The following is a 14,082-nucleotide window of genomic DNA, read 5'->3' as shown; positions in this document are numbered from 1 at the left end:
CCAGCGAAGAGTCTATCCCATGAAGTCTGAAAGAGATGCATTGCTATCAGAGCACATGTCAAAGACTAGTAGCTATCATCTGCAGAACTGAAATGCATGTATTGCACTTATTTTGACAGAAGAACCATTCTGGACTTTCAGTATTGATAATAAATGTTGTAGTTAAGATTAGAGAAAATTTTAAGATAATTTGTCTGTTGAAATGAAGATATTAACTGAAGAAAGAATGAAGAACCCATTTTCTAATTATATTCAGTTATAACTGAACTACTTTGCATAAAATTGAAGCATTGCGTGCAGCATCCTTATAAACAGCTTTTATTAGTTCTGGTAAAATCAACAAGGTAAAAACTGAAGTCACAAAGTGAGTGTTGCATGGCACTAGGTATTGGTAGTAGGAAGAAGTGGGATCTCCTGCGTCTATACTGTTTCTTCCAAGGTGACGTTGAGATATTTCAGTAAGGCAAAGCAAAGTAGCTTGAACTGCTGCTCACTGCACTGTTGTTGACTATCCTGCAGTGTTTTAAAAAGTATTTATTCCAGTTAGTGACTTCTGCCAGTTAACTGAAAATCAAATAACTATTCATCTTTCTTCTTAGTGCTCTGTGGAAAAACACAGGCATGAAAATGATCCCAAAGTACTTTGTTCAAGCAAAAAGCATTAGAGGTGTGGAGGAATCACTGTCTTTTCAGGTTGATTTTGTTATTTCTTTATTTTTCAAGTAGTGACTAGTTTTATAAATAAATAATAAGTATTTTCATTGGGTTTCTTGTGTAAGCCACATTCACACTTACTAGATTCTGTATTCACCTTTTGGCTTCTCCTGACTGTTGGGAGCAGTGCTGGTCCACAGCACTGCATTTGCAGGTGTGTTCTCAGAAGGGGAAAACGGGTGGCTTGGCCCAGTTGTCCCTCTGCCTCTGATCTCCTTTACTGTTAGCAAAATGGTTGCGTTTTATCTTTCAAGCTTCTGATGCCTAAAGGATGGTGTAGCAAATAATTAAATAAAAAATGTGGGGTTTTCTTCAAGCCTGTAAATCACGCTTAGTAGCAACTGTTTTTTCTGAGTGAAGAGAGAGAGAACAGTAGAGAGGAAAGAGGAGTAGGGGAAAAAAAAAGATGAGATTATGCTACCTTGCCCTAGTATCTTGTCAAGAAAAGATTCTTATGTTTTTCCCTGTTCAGGTTGGAAAATTATGAGCCCTATTTTTAATCCCCAGTTCACAGCAGCAGAACACCAGGTAGTTATTTCTAGCATCTGTTTGTCATAAAGTAAGGTATACCCTAAAGAGACACTCTTCATAAACACTGAGCACCAGAAATACTGTTCGTATTAAATTGGACCACATGAATAATACAGAAGTCATGAATTTAAATTATTACTGGCATTTGGAGAAAATGGCAGTATTTCAGCCATTAAATAACAACTTTGCTTTATTTCTGGAAACAAAGTTATTAAGTTGTAAATCATATTGATGCTATGGCTCAGATATATTTCTGGTTCTCAAACCATCCAGACATATCTCAGCAGTACTGTGTTGCACTAAAACTGTTTTCTCAAAGGTCTTCATCCCAATTCTGTGAGATACTTGAGCCGTAGCCATACTATAATGGCATTATTTTATCATACTAGATCTAGGTGCCACTGTTCGTGGAGCCAAAGTATCGTGGAGTTTTTGAGGTGGATTGTCTAACCCATGTTGTGTTTGCTTCTGCAGTCCTGTAACTGGTGGTGTCAGAACAGCTATTTAAAGCTAACTGGGGTACAGTACGTTAAGTAGTATTGTCGCAGGATCTTTTTCTCCCTGATCTTTGTTACCTGTTTACATATCCTTAACAGAGTAGGACTAAAGCTTTACCAGATGATGACCTACATGTGTAAATAAATGTCTTTGTAGTCTGCAGTGCTCGTGATTTCCCTTTCCTGTTCCCACTCTTCCTTCACCCCTCAACCTGCTTTCTATCTAGTGAAATCAAGTTGAGGTGAGTTGATAAAATAAGCGTTGAAACAAGTGACTGCTTGTTAATGAGGTCTATAAAGGGCTTATGTCAGAATGCAGAGGAGGAGAACAGGTTTAATTCAGATAATTTTGGCACAGGAAAGCAAAAGCTTCCCTTCTCTGCTTTAAGAAAAGATGTCCTGAATGATCTCGAGAGAAATCATTTAGTCTTTCCAAGACTTTACTTTGTAAAGTATGGATGCTGTATTTGCACAAGTGCCAAAAGATAAATATAAGAAGAACTAGGAGATGCTTTCAGTTTAAGAGGAGTCTCTCCAGTTCATATTGTTTGGTGGAAAATAAACTGGATATAGTGACCATAAGAATAGAAGGAAGAGGTTTCTTTGGACTTCCCATCAGGTGTCTTGTTGCTTCAATTGTTCCTTCAAAAGGGAAAACTCAGGAAACCATAAAAAGATCTGGTTAGAGAAGTCACCTGCACTGAAAAGCTCAGAGACTTGAATATGTCGGGGTTTCACACTTCTCTTCATCAGAGATACAAAAGACATCAGAGACCAGAATACTAAGCAGGTGAAAACACAGATATAGAAGAGTTGCAAATGCAGCATTACAAAAATAAGCCTCAAGAGGAAAACACCTTTGGAGATTGAAAGAAGCACTGAGCAGCACAGGAGGCTACATGGTAGAGCTCAGGCTGTGTACAGATAAGATTTGATAAAAGTCACGCTGACTTAGACTTTGTGAAAAAAGTCAGAGCAAATGGGAAAAGGTTTTTTGGCTATATACATAAAAAGAAACTAAAGAAAAAAAGCCTTCTAGGTTGTAGGATGGGATAAGATAAAGAGTAAAAATGGCAAAATAAATAATGTGCCTCTTAATCTGTAAGGATGATTAGGCTGAGTGTAGGCTCAAAGACAGGAAAGAGAAAGGGAGAGAGGGAATGAAAGCTGAGATGCAGAATATTTTACAATAGGAATTTAATGACCTTGAAGTAATAAAAAGAAGTTGTAGTTCAGCAGTACAAACTGTTAGGTCATTTTTTTGAAGGATTAAAAACATCAATTTCTGATGTAAAGTGCAGACTGCTACTTTTGGAGAAAGCCGAGATGAAAAACTCAGGTGGAGTGGGCACTCATAGAGTACTTCTGAGCCGCCACCACTGTGGTGGGTCTGTGGGACAGGAAAATACAAACTGAAACAGAGGCAATTATTTCCACAGAGACAGGACAGTTGTTGCCATTACATGAGCCACATTGCAGAAGACACTCACCTGTAATACTGCATACAGTTCTGGTCACCTGTACTCCAGGAACATAATAAACACAAGCTGGGGTAGGAGGAGTACTACAAAGACAATGAAGGGAGATGGCTTTTGGAGAACCTGTCCAAGAAGGGGAAACTAGAAGAGCTTGGTTTTATCAATCTAGTAAAACAAAATCTGAAATAGGTTGTTCTGGTAATGGAGCATTAAAATAAGAAACATCACTGCTACAGAAGTTGTTATGCAGGATGAAACTCTGACATCATTGAAATGGTTTTGGTTTTGGGTAGGGGGGGAAAGGAGGTTAATCCTATCCTGTCACTAGCAAATAAGCTGTCTATCTTGTTTAAAGTCACAGAGATTTTTTTTTCCCCCTCCTCCTCACAAATACTCATATGATATTCCTATCCCAATCTATTATGGCCACCAGTGCACCACAAATCATGTTAGTCTTTTTCTGCTATGAGGAGTGTTTTTGTTTAAGGAAAGCAAGTATTCCCACATTCCTGAAATAATTTGCCCATTACCCCTTTCCTCCCTCACACATGCCTGAAATTCTCCTGGCTTTTGAAACATTAGGGTTGAAAATTAACTAATTTTTTTTTTTTGAAGTTGTAATATTCTTTACTCCATCAAATAGATTTGTATGACCCACATGAAGACAACTATAAGATTTGGGTTGTTCTACTGCAAAATGGAAGATAAAATGGAAATACGTAATAGTTCTTCAGGCTAATTAAATCAAAGCAATAGCAAGGCAGCCATAGTTTAGATTAAGACACTTCTCAGGAAATCAAATTAAAAATAGGTTAAGGCTCCGTTTTGGTGTCCCATGATGTAAAATAGTGCGAAAGCCCTACTTTTTATCCTTAGCTTTCCTGTGCCACTTTTCAATTAATCTTCTTTTCACAGAAATAAACATTTTAATAAGCATATACAATAACACCAATCACTGATGGTAATTACTCTAAGTAAAATAGCTATTTTTATTGCAGCAAATATAAAATGACAATTTTAATTATGTAAAGTCTCTAATGCTGTAATGATTTTAGCGCATTTTCCATGTTTGTACATGAAAGCTGGCTCCATATTTTTACTGTTACCAAAGTTACAAGGAGATATTATTGGGCTTTAAGTGTTTATTGTCATCTTAGCAAAGTGGCTTTTATTTTTTGTTTATGTTCTAAAAGCTTGGCAGAGTAGTGGCAATCCACACACTAATGGCTAATCTGGGTTTGTGCCAAAAGAACAGTAATAGCTACAAGCACAGAAAACACATCTGAAGAGTAAATGCCAAATTAATCCCTGATGTAACTCTTTTGCCTTAGTGCAGTTACACTAGAAAATACATTTTTCACAGTGTGCGTCCTGTTATAATCCATTATCTTCTAAGGGGGCTTGCATATATCAGGACAGTCGAGCACACTGGGTTCAGCCATTGCCTTTCTATCCGAAAGAATCCCAAATCATGCTGACAGTTGTGGCCTGTATGCCCTGCTATTCAAAATAGCTAAACACATTCAATCTCCTGTTGAGAAGCCTAAATGAATTACACTTTTACAACTGAATTTAGCGTGTTATAACTTTCTATTGAATGCCATAAAAACCTGAAGTGATAGATAAGTCCCGCCAAAGTCAAAATAGTTGTATGTTTTAATGGTAATACTGTGATGATTTTTTGGCTTTGTTCAATACTGAATGCTAGCATTTTGATACTTGCTGTATTTCATCTTTTTTTTAACCTGTTAGTACACTTATTTATTCCCACAAAATAGGAGAGTTGTTTTCTTGGAGAGAGTATGTAAGGTTATTTATACTTGCTATGAGCTAAGTCCTGTTCTGTAAAGAACAGCAGTGTGCTTTTGCTCCTACTGCAGGGTGTTAAATTCATCACGCCCCACCCTTGGCAAAAGGAGGAAAAAGGAGGAGGGTTCAACCTCCATACAAGGAGGGTTTTGAAAAATTTGAACAAATGTTATCTCTTAATGATGATCTACTGAAAAAGAAAGTTGCTAGAGTCTGAGGCACACACCTTAAAAGTCTGCCATTAATAATAATTTGATTTAACCAAACAGTGGGACACAGTGTCTCACTGATTTAAAATGGATGACAGTAGAAAGTACCTTGAACTTCCCCCCCCCCGCCTTGTATTCTTTCCATATTCAGGAGTGTAACTTCTTCATGACTTTGCTTACCCTAGTCAGATGTATTGTCAGAGTATAGTGTGAGAAACTCTTGGTTCGCCTCTATCCACATGGGCTTTCCCCACTGGTAGCTGTTAGCCATAATAATTGAATAGCTCTGTTCAGTTCTCTGATCACTGGTTGTGGACGTAGTGCTTCCCTGGCTAGGTGAAGTCTGTTAGATGTCTAGCAATCTCTTCTTTTTTTCCCTCTATCTTCCTAGTCAGCTTTTGATAAATTTTATCAGTAGCACTAGCATTTCTAAACAGGGGCACCAGAGCCTGTAGTAACTGGCCAAAAGTAATATTCACATTCACTGTTTCAGTTTTCTGTTTCTGTTACTGATTACTGCAATCAAGCTTATACGTTATCTCTCAAAAGTTTTATCCAGTCATAGCCTAGTCTTAATCCATCAAAATCCTGGCCACATTCTTGTCTGGGTTTGCAATCATCACTGTTTGATTTGTTTTTTATTGGAGCATTGCTGCTGTTACTTAAAGAATTTTTGTGATCTCCCCATCATTCACTGGAGATCATGATATCATGTATGTCTTGAGCTGCATATTCTTTGTGGGTTGATGAGCATTTCAGCTGATCGATGCTGTTATTTTCCCTGTGTAAGTGAATGACATTTGTTCTGAATTCAGAGCCTTCATAGTGTGCAAAAGATTTTCTTTGGAGATATCTGCCAATACCATCTGGTTCAAATGCCATTGTAAACTCAGATTTCCACAGTTGTTCTAATAATTCATCAGGTCTATACCTGTACCTCTTGGGAAATAAGATCACATTTATTCTCTGGAAATCTGTATATAACCCAGTGACCTGCCTGGTTTGGAAATCATCATCACATCTTTTTCCAATGGCTGTGTGACACTATTATCCCTTGTTTAAACATTTTTTTCAGCTTAATTCAGCTTTTTCAAAATAGAGTGGTTTACCTGCAAGACATTTGCTAAGATATGGTCAATATGGTAGTTGAATGCAACTCATTTCTTGTTTTCCATAGACCCCATGAAATGTCCTGGATTATTTCCAATTACATTCTCTGGTTGTGTGGGGTTTTTTGTGCTTTACCTGCTCCTTCGCTAGCAGTGATGTTCTTGATTTCTTATCTTTCAAGATTTCTCTCACCTTTTACTGTTTAAACACATTCATATTTTAAATGCAGGGAGTTTACAGCTCTACAGTCTGGTTGATGATTGTAGTCTAGATAGTCTACTAAGCCTGGCAGGCTCATCGTGTCCAGTATGTTCTGCTTGCCACCTTGCTGTTAGCAAACAGGAGGATGGCAGAAATTGAAAGTAACCCTTTTTTTGTATGCCCTATACTCTGTGTGTCTTACTAAATTGTTACATTAATCCATCTGGGCTGCTTCATCCAGAAATCAATTGGTCATTGACCCAGTAAGTGCCCCACATACCCCAGGCTTTTCAGTCTGAGTGCTTTGTGTTACTGTCTCTTGGTGTCTTGGTCCTTCATGAAGTGTTTGCCTTCATTCTTAGTCCACTTTCCCTTGAATGCTTACTGTATTAGACTCTTTCCTCTGTCATCTTGAGCATAACTAATAATTGATCCAAAATCTTTGCTTGCTTGCTTCCTTCCTGTGGGGACGGAAGAAGCCATGAGAGAAAGCAGTTCTTTCAGAACTTCTGTCCAAAGCCATAGGCACTTGATGAGATGTTCGAAACCTGGACTGGAAATAAGGTTGTTGAAATGAACTGGAGTGGCTCAGCACACAGGCTAGTTGTACCACTGAAGTATACTCTAAGCACTGTTGACTATCAAATTTTTAATAAAATAGTTCCTGATCTCTCCAGTCTTGCTGTAAACAAATCTGTAGACCTAACTAACATAAGGAAGCATTGCTGCTGCTCTGAAAGAAAAAACAGAGCTAAGCTGAAAAGCAGAGTTGCATTTTCTTGTAATGATTTCTTCATTTGCCAGAGATTTGCCAGAAAGTATTCCTGCAAGTCTTGGACAAGATTTTTTTTAATCAGAGATCACGTAGGGAATGAGGAGGGAGAAGAGCACTGTGGCTTCTCTGACAATTCAATTGTACATTAAGCTGAGATGCTAATTCTTACGAAAGCAACAAGTCCTCTAGATAGCTTTATTGTTGGAGGCTCACACAGTTTAACAGTGCAGAAAAAAACAGAAAATGGATTATGATAGGATTTTTCTTTTATAAACTTTAATAAACTTCTCTGGGGTACATCAGGAATTCACTCCACAACTTCTTCCACTCCCTCATCCCTTCAAATCCATGTATTCCACACTGACTGGTATAACATACGAAGAATGATACTACAAAGAGACTCAGAAATATGTAAAGATCCCTATGCCTTCCCTGAATGTGTTAAAATAGTCAACAAAAACATGGTAATATCAACTGCAGTTCATTTGATCTAATATTAAATCAGCTGCTCTTGGGATATCCTCTTTTTAATCAATCAGGACACATTTGTATGCTCACAGTTTTCTGTGGGGTTCATTAAGAGTTAAGGAATTGAACAGAACTACTTCAAGTAGAGATGAGAGACTTCTTCCTCTCTCCGAGATCATTTTGACCTTGTGATAGTTTGGGCATCAAAAGGATGAAACTTACTTTGCTGTTTAGAACCAGGGCCATCACTGATGTCAGCTCTCCAATGTGGGGATGAAAACTCCATTATTTCTCAAAATCCCACTGAGTCAGGCATATCAGAACCAGAATCAATTCAAGCTTTTGGTTTGGAAAAGTGAGATATAAAATTCTTGGAGAGGCAAAGGTGAACTTTATTCTGAGAACAAGTAGATATGAGAAAAGGAGAGGAGTGAGGTGGTGGGAGGAGCAAAATAGCAGTGATGCATATGTAATTGGGAGATTTTTTTCTTTTAATTTAACAATAAGTTTTGTACCTCTCTAAAATATATGGTAAATTTCATTGGACTTGCATGTAACCCTGATAGGAGCAAAGAGACTCTGAAAAAGAACAGAGATCTATTACCATGGGTCATCTTGCAAGATGAGAACCTTTATGGTAATGGAGGTTGCTAGTCATGCTACTGTGGTCTTGTAATTTAATTTTTTGTGTGATGTCTAGAAAAGAGAAAATATGTTATGGACTTTTTTATTTAAAAAATCACGAAATGCTCAAATGAAAAAAAAACCCTACACACACACACTGGAGAAAAAAAAAAACCCTTGAGTCCATTAACTTCATTGCATGCAATTGTAGAAGAAATTTTAGATTAGCTGGCAATTGAAAATCCCATAGGAATCGGTTAGCTCGTATACATGCTACCCAAGAGAAAACAAAATTGTCACATATTTTGCTTAAGGTGTGGGAGGAAAAATCAAATCAAATAGCATTTTACAAGTGCATGTAATAACTTGAATTTAAAACAAGATATGTATTATTCAAGTAATTCTAAGCATGGTATAGTAAATTTTTCATGAAGGTTAAGAAAAAAATGACAGAAATATCATTTATACTGAGTGTTTTTGATGCTGAACTTGAAAGTGGGGGATTTAATAGAACTTTTTTTAATATGACGAGTTTCAGATAACATCATATTTGGCAAAGTGCTTTATTGGTTTTTGGATTAGAGTTTTTTCATAAATTTTTCTCTTCAAACTAATAAAATTCATGTAGCTGTCAGTTTGGATTTGATCCTTATTTTGTTTTGCCTCAACAGTATAATCTCAATCAGTCTAACTTATTTTTATGCTGCATTTACAGGGTATAAAGATGACAAATCACTCATGTCTCAACATGGACAACAGAGAAAGATGAGGCTCAGAACAACAGCGGACAGATTCTTCCATCTTTACACCACTGCTCAATAGTGCATTGTGTTAACAGTCCCATACAGATCAGCTTTGCACTGGCAAAGTACAACCTCATTTGTTCTGAGCAAACGTAGCAGAATCCATGGGGAGGATGGATAATGGGGTATTGTTTATGGAACTGGTGATGTCTTTGTTTTAACCTTCACCTTGCTCCTGACTTGAGTGTCATTTCTGATGCAATCTTTGCACCTTCTTTTGATGTTGGTTTCCTTCCTGACTTGTGACTGTTGGCAAAAGGGGTGGTGGTGGTCTTGAGATACGTCAGAAATGACCTCAACTATATTGGCTAAACGAAGAGCAGGAAAACTCTATACAAATACATTTACTCTGAGTACTTTCTATTGTATTGGGTTTATATAGATTTTAAACTCTTAAGAGAAAGGACTGGTTTTTCACCATGTTTTCATGCAGCACATGTCAGAATGAGGTCCAAATCTTAGGTGAGACATCTAGGTGCCACTGCAGAATGCTATAATAATAAGAATTAAATTCTGATAGCTTGAGAAATATGAGTTTGCTTTCCTAGGAATTTCTATGCTTGTTTTTTCCTCTTTCTTAAAATAGGCTTTACCTCAACTTTCTGATTCAATAGTCTTTTATTTCTGGCATGTAAGATGATGTTGAGAAGACAGAAATCCCCTGAGCATCGTTTGTTGACTAGGCAAAATGTTTCAGGGGAAGAAGTTGCAGAGAAGCATTTTTCAATTACAGTTTCTTAGTCCCTAACTTGTGATGACTCACAAGCAGGCAGGAATATTAGCAGTGAATTTATCCTCTGAGGGTCCATCTCATGTGGCATTTGAGATGATTGGAGAATTAGGAGAAGGGATTAATGTGAAATATCAGGCACAGGAACTTCTTGTGCCAAAGTTGGAGGATCAAATATCAACCTTTGGAAAGGAATTGCAAGCTCTGAATCAGAATTATAATGGTCTAAATGAGAAGGCTGAAAGGGCTAGGCATTTATCTGTAGCCTTGGTAAAGGATATCCTGGGCCTTCACAGGAAAATGGAAGTAATAGAAAATCAAATTAAAATGAAGAACTTGAGCTTGCTTGGCATGAAAATGAAGAACTGGATATAACTGAAACTAGGGACATGATGTAGGAGTTGCTTGAACTTTGTGGTTCAGCTGCTATTGATGAGGCATAGAGTTTTACTGTGTTCCTCAAACTTTTTTCCACTGTTGAAACAAATATATTTGACAGTGGTGAAGTTTTTAATGCAGTTATCTTATTTCTTCAGAAGGCAATAAAGAAGTACTGATGTAAATGAAAAATACAGGACAAGAAAATCACTGTTATTGCATAAGGAAGAAATATATATTATCCTCGCATAAACTCAGCTGGGGAAGTACAAACTGTATCTTAAGAGTAAAACAGTTTCTCACCAATACAGAAGAGTTCTTGAGTTTTGATTGTTAAATTGTCAAATTTTCACTTTCAACTTCTTCGTAATGTACGTCTGTGAGTATCTAAAAAGAAATTATAAAGCTCTTAGTTTACAGTTTTTCTTGGAGGAATATGGTTAGAGCCTTCTCTTAACCATATCCCTTGCCAGTAAAGTCTTCTATATTGTAATATCTTGTTAGAGACTCTGCAAGTGTGTTTGTAATTTCTGATCTTTTTCCAAAATGTGTGAAACCCAAGCAGATAATGCTAACGGCTGAATGTGTGTAATCCCAGAGCTCCATTGATAAAGATGCTATCCAAACACGCTCTAATACACCCTTTTCATATAGAGATCAGAGTACAGCTGGAGATGGAAGCTAGTGCACTGTTTATGCAATGTTTTCATTAAAACCAGAAGTGCTTTAACCTAAACTTTCATCATCACATGAGGGTTTTTTTAACATCACCTATTTCACTTCACTGAACATGCAGACTTGCCCAAGAAGGGAGGCAGAGCAGTGAAAAAAACCTAAAAGCACCACGCCAGATTTCTCAGAAGAAAGTGAACAGGAACCAAAAAAGTTATAGATGATAAATGGCAAAGAACACATCAGTGATAGGAAGAAGTTCTAGAGATAGATTTTCTGGGTTTGTGGAATGGAGAAGCAGTAAATATATGTAAAGTAAGGATAACAATATTAAGACACGTACTGAATAAGGAATACGGACATTTCAGTGCTTCTACATTATAAATAGTTAATGGCAATAGTGAATATGTGGTGTAGTATTTGGGCTCATCTCTTAAAAAATCATCACTTCTTACTAGTAAAGAATCTCATCTCTAGTATTTTTTTACCAGCGGAAAGTGGTACCCTATCCAATACCATTTGGTTCGTGTTTGATCATTTACATGTTACTAATGAACTTGGACTGAATTTTCTAGTCAAGTCCTTAAAAGTCCTCCCTTCCCCTTCTTTCTCCCCATCTTCCCAATACGTATGTTGTTCTAATTTTAAACTTTCACACTATCAACAATCTCCAGGAATAAACAAATTGAGGAATTGAAGCACAAAGAAAGTGACTTAAGTTCACAGAGTAGATCCAAAAGCTGAGCCCTGATCTCTTGAGGGTCTGTCCAGTGCCATTGGGTGCCAGTCTTGGATGACAACTCTTAGGTGGTTTTTAGGATTTCACCCCTTGACCCTTATGTGATTTGCCTTTCTCTGAAGGTAATATAGCACTTTGTTGCCAGGAGGAGTTTGTTTAGCCGAAGTAAAATGATTCAGTGGTCTTAGTCCTTTTCAATATGGTTTGCTGAGGTCTAGTTGAATTAAAAGTGTGTTGGAAATGGCATCTCAGTAAAGAGATGACAAAGACTGAAAGGATAGTAAAGAGAACTATCATCTTTCTAAAAAGAGATTCTCCTCAGCACTGGGATGAGTTTTATTGTCAAAATTAAGGATATGTTGATATATGGCCAATAGTATGGGTATATTGTCCATACCAAGCCTCTTTAGTGGGTTGAAAGCACTTCAGCTCTTGGCCTGCCAAGCTGGCTCTTTTTTTATAAATGCTAAAGTTCTGTTAAGTAAGAAACATTTTAAACAATTTTTATACCAACTTTTCATTATTTAGCATGAAAATGAATTTACTTCAAAGAATCTTCTTGCTGTCTTCCTAAAATATACTTTGTTTTTTTTCTTCTGAGGCCAAGGCCGATTTATACTCTCACTAGCTGTGAAAACCCTGAAATCTCTTTCTAGCTGTATTGAAACTAACAAAGAAATGAAAATCCCTGATATTTATGTTATTTTTTAGAAAGTTGCTATCTCTATATAATGAATTAGGCACAACTAATTAGCTAGGCACCACAACTGTGAAGATTTCTGTTAACTGAACTTCAAAGCTTTCATGCTGACTGTTTGCAGGAGAATGTTCATGCTACGATCATCACTGTGCTTGTCTGTTGCTTTTAATAGTGTCAGCAGTAACATGAAGTATGCACTGAGTTCCTTAATAGAAGCTGGAGGTATGGGGATCCTGATGATAGTAATAGGTTTTCAAAACCTGCCTGAAGCATATACAAAACTTAACTGACACATAGATATGGTCAAATATCATTTAAAAATTCCAGTTATGAAAACTGGGTCTAAAGGTGTATTTTGAGTCAGACCCACAGGACAGACTTTTTAGTTTATCAAGGCTGTTCCCCCAGTAATAGGGACTTAGTTGTCACAGAAGATTTAATAAGGTGCTATTGTAAAAAGAACCTATGTTCTGTGTTTTAGCGGAAACTTTGTCACTTGTAATCATCTGTCAGCCTGTATTTCCCTCACAAAGGTGCTTTTCTAGATTATTCCTGCGTGTGCAAAGGACTCTTAATTCCCACACTAAAGGTATGGAATTCCTTGTATTAATTCATATGATGGCATTTGTTTCCCTAGGGTGCACTCATACCTAATACTCCAGATGGGAGATAGAGACTAGACTTGCGAGTCAGCTGGCAACAAACAGGAGGGTAAGGGCTAACTGAGATGAAAAGGGCAAAGACCTATGCTAGCTTACATCCAATCAGGATTTCAGTCACCTTAGGCAAAGGACTGAGAAGCTCTGGCAACATGCTTCCCAGGAGCTCAGTTCTTCAGCCAGAGGTAAAAACAGAGGCTGAATCCCTTGCGAATAGTTTTTTTCCAGTAAGCACATGATTTCATGCTTATAAATTGAAGATATAGTACTATTTCCAAGTTGAAAACTTTTTCTTTGCCCATTTGATCAATTTCTTTAGGTTCTTCTGTACTCTGAATTTTCCTTAGGGGTATTTGCAACATTTTCCAATGCAGTGTTGGTTGCAAGTTTAATTAACTTGTTGCTTATTTTCCTTTCTGCTATTTGATTTGAATTTTAATATATTTAGCATTAATAATAGTCTCTGCCTTAAGGAATTTACAGTGAAAAAAATAGGGACATGTACAATATGTGAATGGGAATGTCTTGTTTACAATTATAAACTCGCCTCTTGCAGGTATTGTGAAAGCACTCCATTGTAGAATGGGACTTGAGTGAAAGGCAGTTAATAGCTTGGCTTTAACACAGCTTATTCCTTATCATACTAGTCAACACCTTCAGAAAAATATTATTGACAGTGACAATAACTACTCAATGTTCTCACAAAATTTCTGAAACATAAATAATATCTAAGGAGGGGAGGGTTTCCCCCTTTTTCCATATACCCTTTATTATTTCTGTACTTAAATCGGTGCTCTGATGAATGAATAGATGTACACAGAGCACTGATCCTTATCTTATTAGCCTCCTGGATCTGATTTTTTCTCACTTAGAGACAGAATTTGGCTGCAGCTCAACACTTGCTGCTGTCATGCATGTTACTGGGCATACTAAGAGCTACTTTGTCACTGTAATGGATTGCTGGATTGGGGACCAGCTCATCCCT

The sequence above is a fragment of the Gymnogyps californianus genome, chromosome 1, assembly GCF_018139145.2.
Source record: "Gymnogyps californianus isolate 813 chromosome 1, ASM1813914v2, whole genome shotgun sequence".
Taxonomy (NCBI): domain Eukaryota; kingdom Metazoa; phylum Chordata; class Aves; order Accipitriformes; family Cathartidae; genus Gymnogyps; species Gymnogyps californianus.
Note: the sequence above shows the minus strand (reverse complement) of the source record.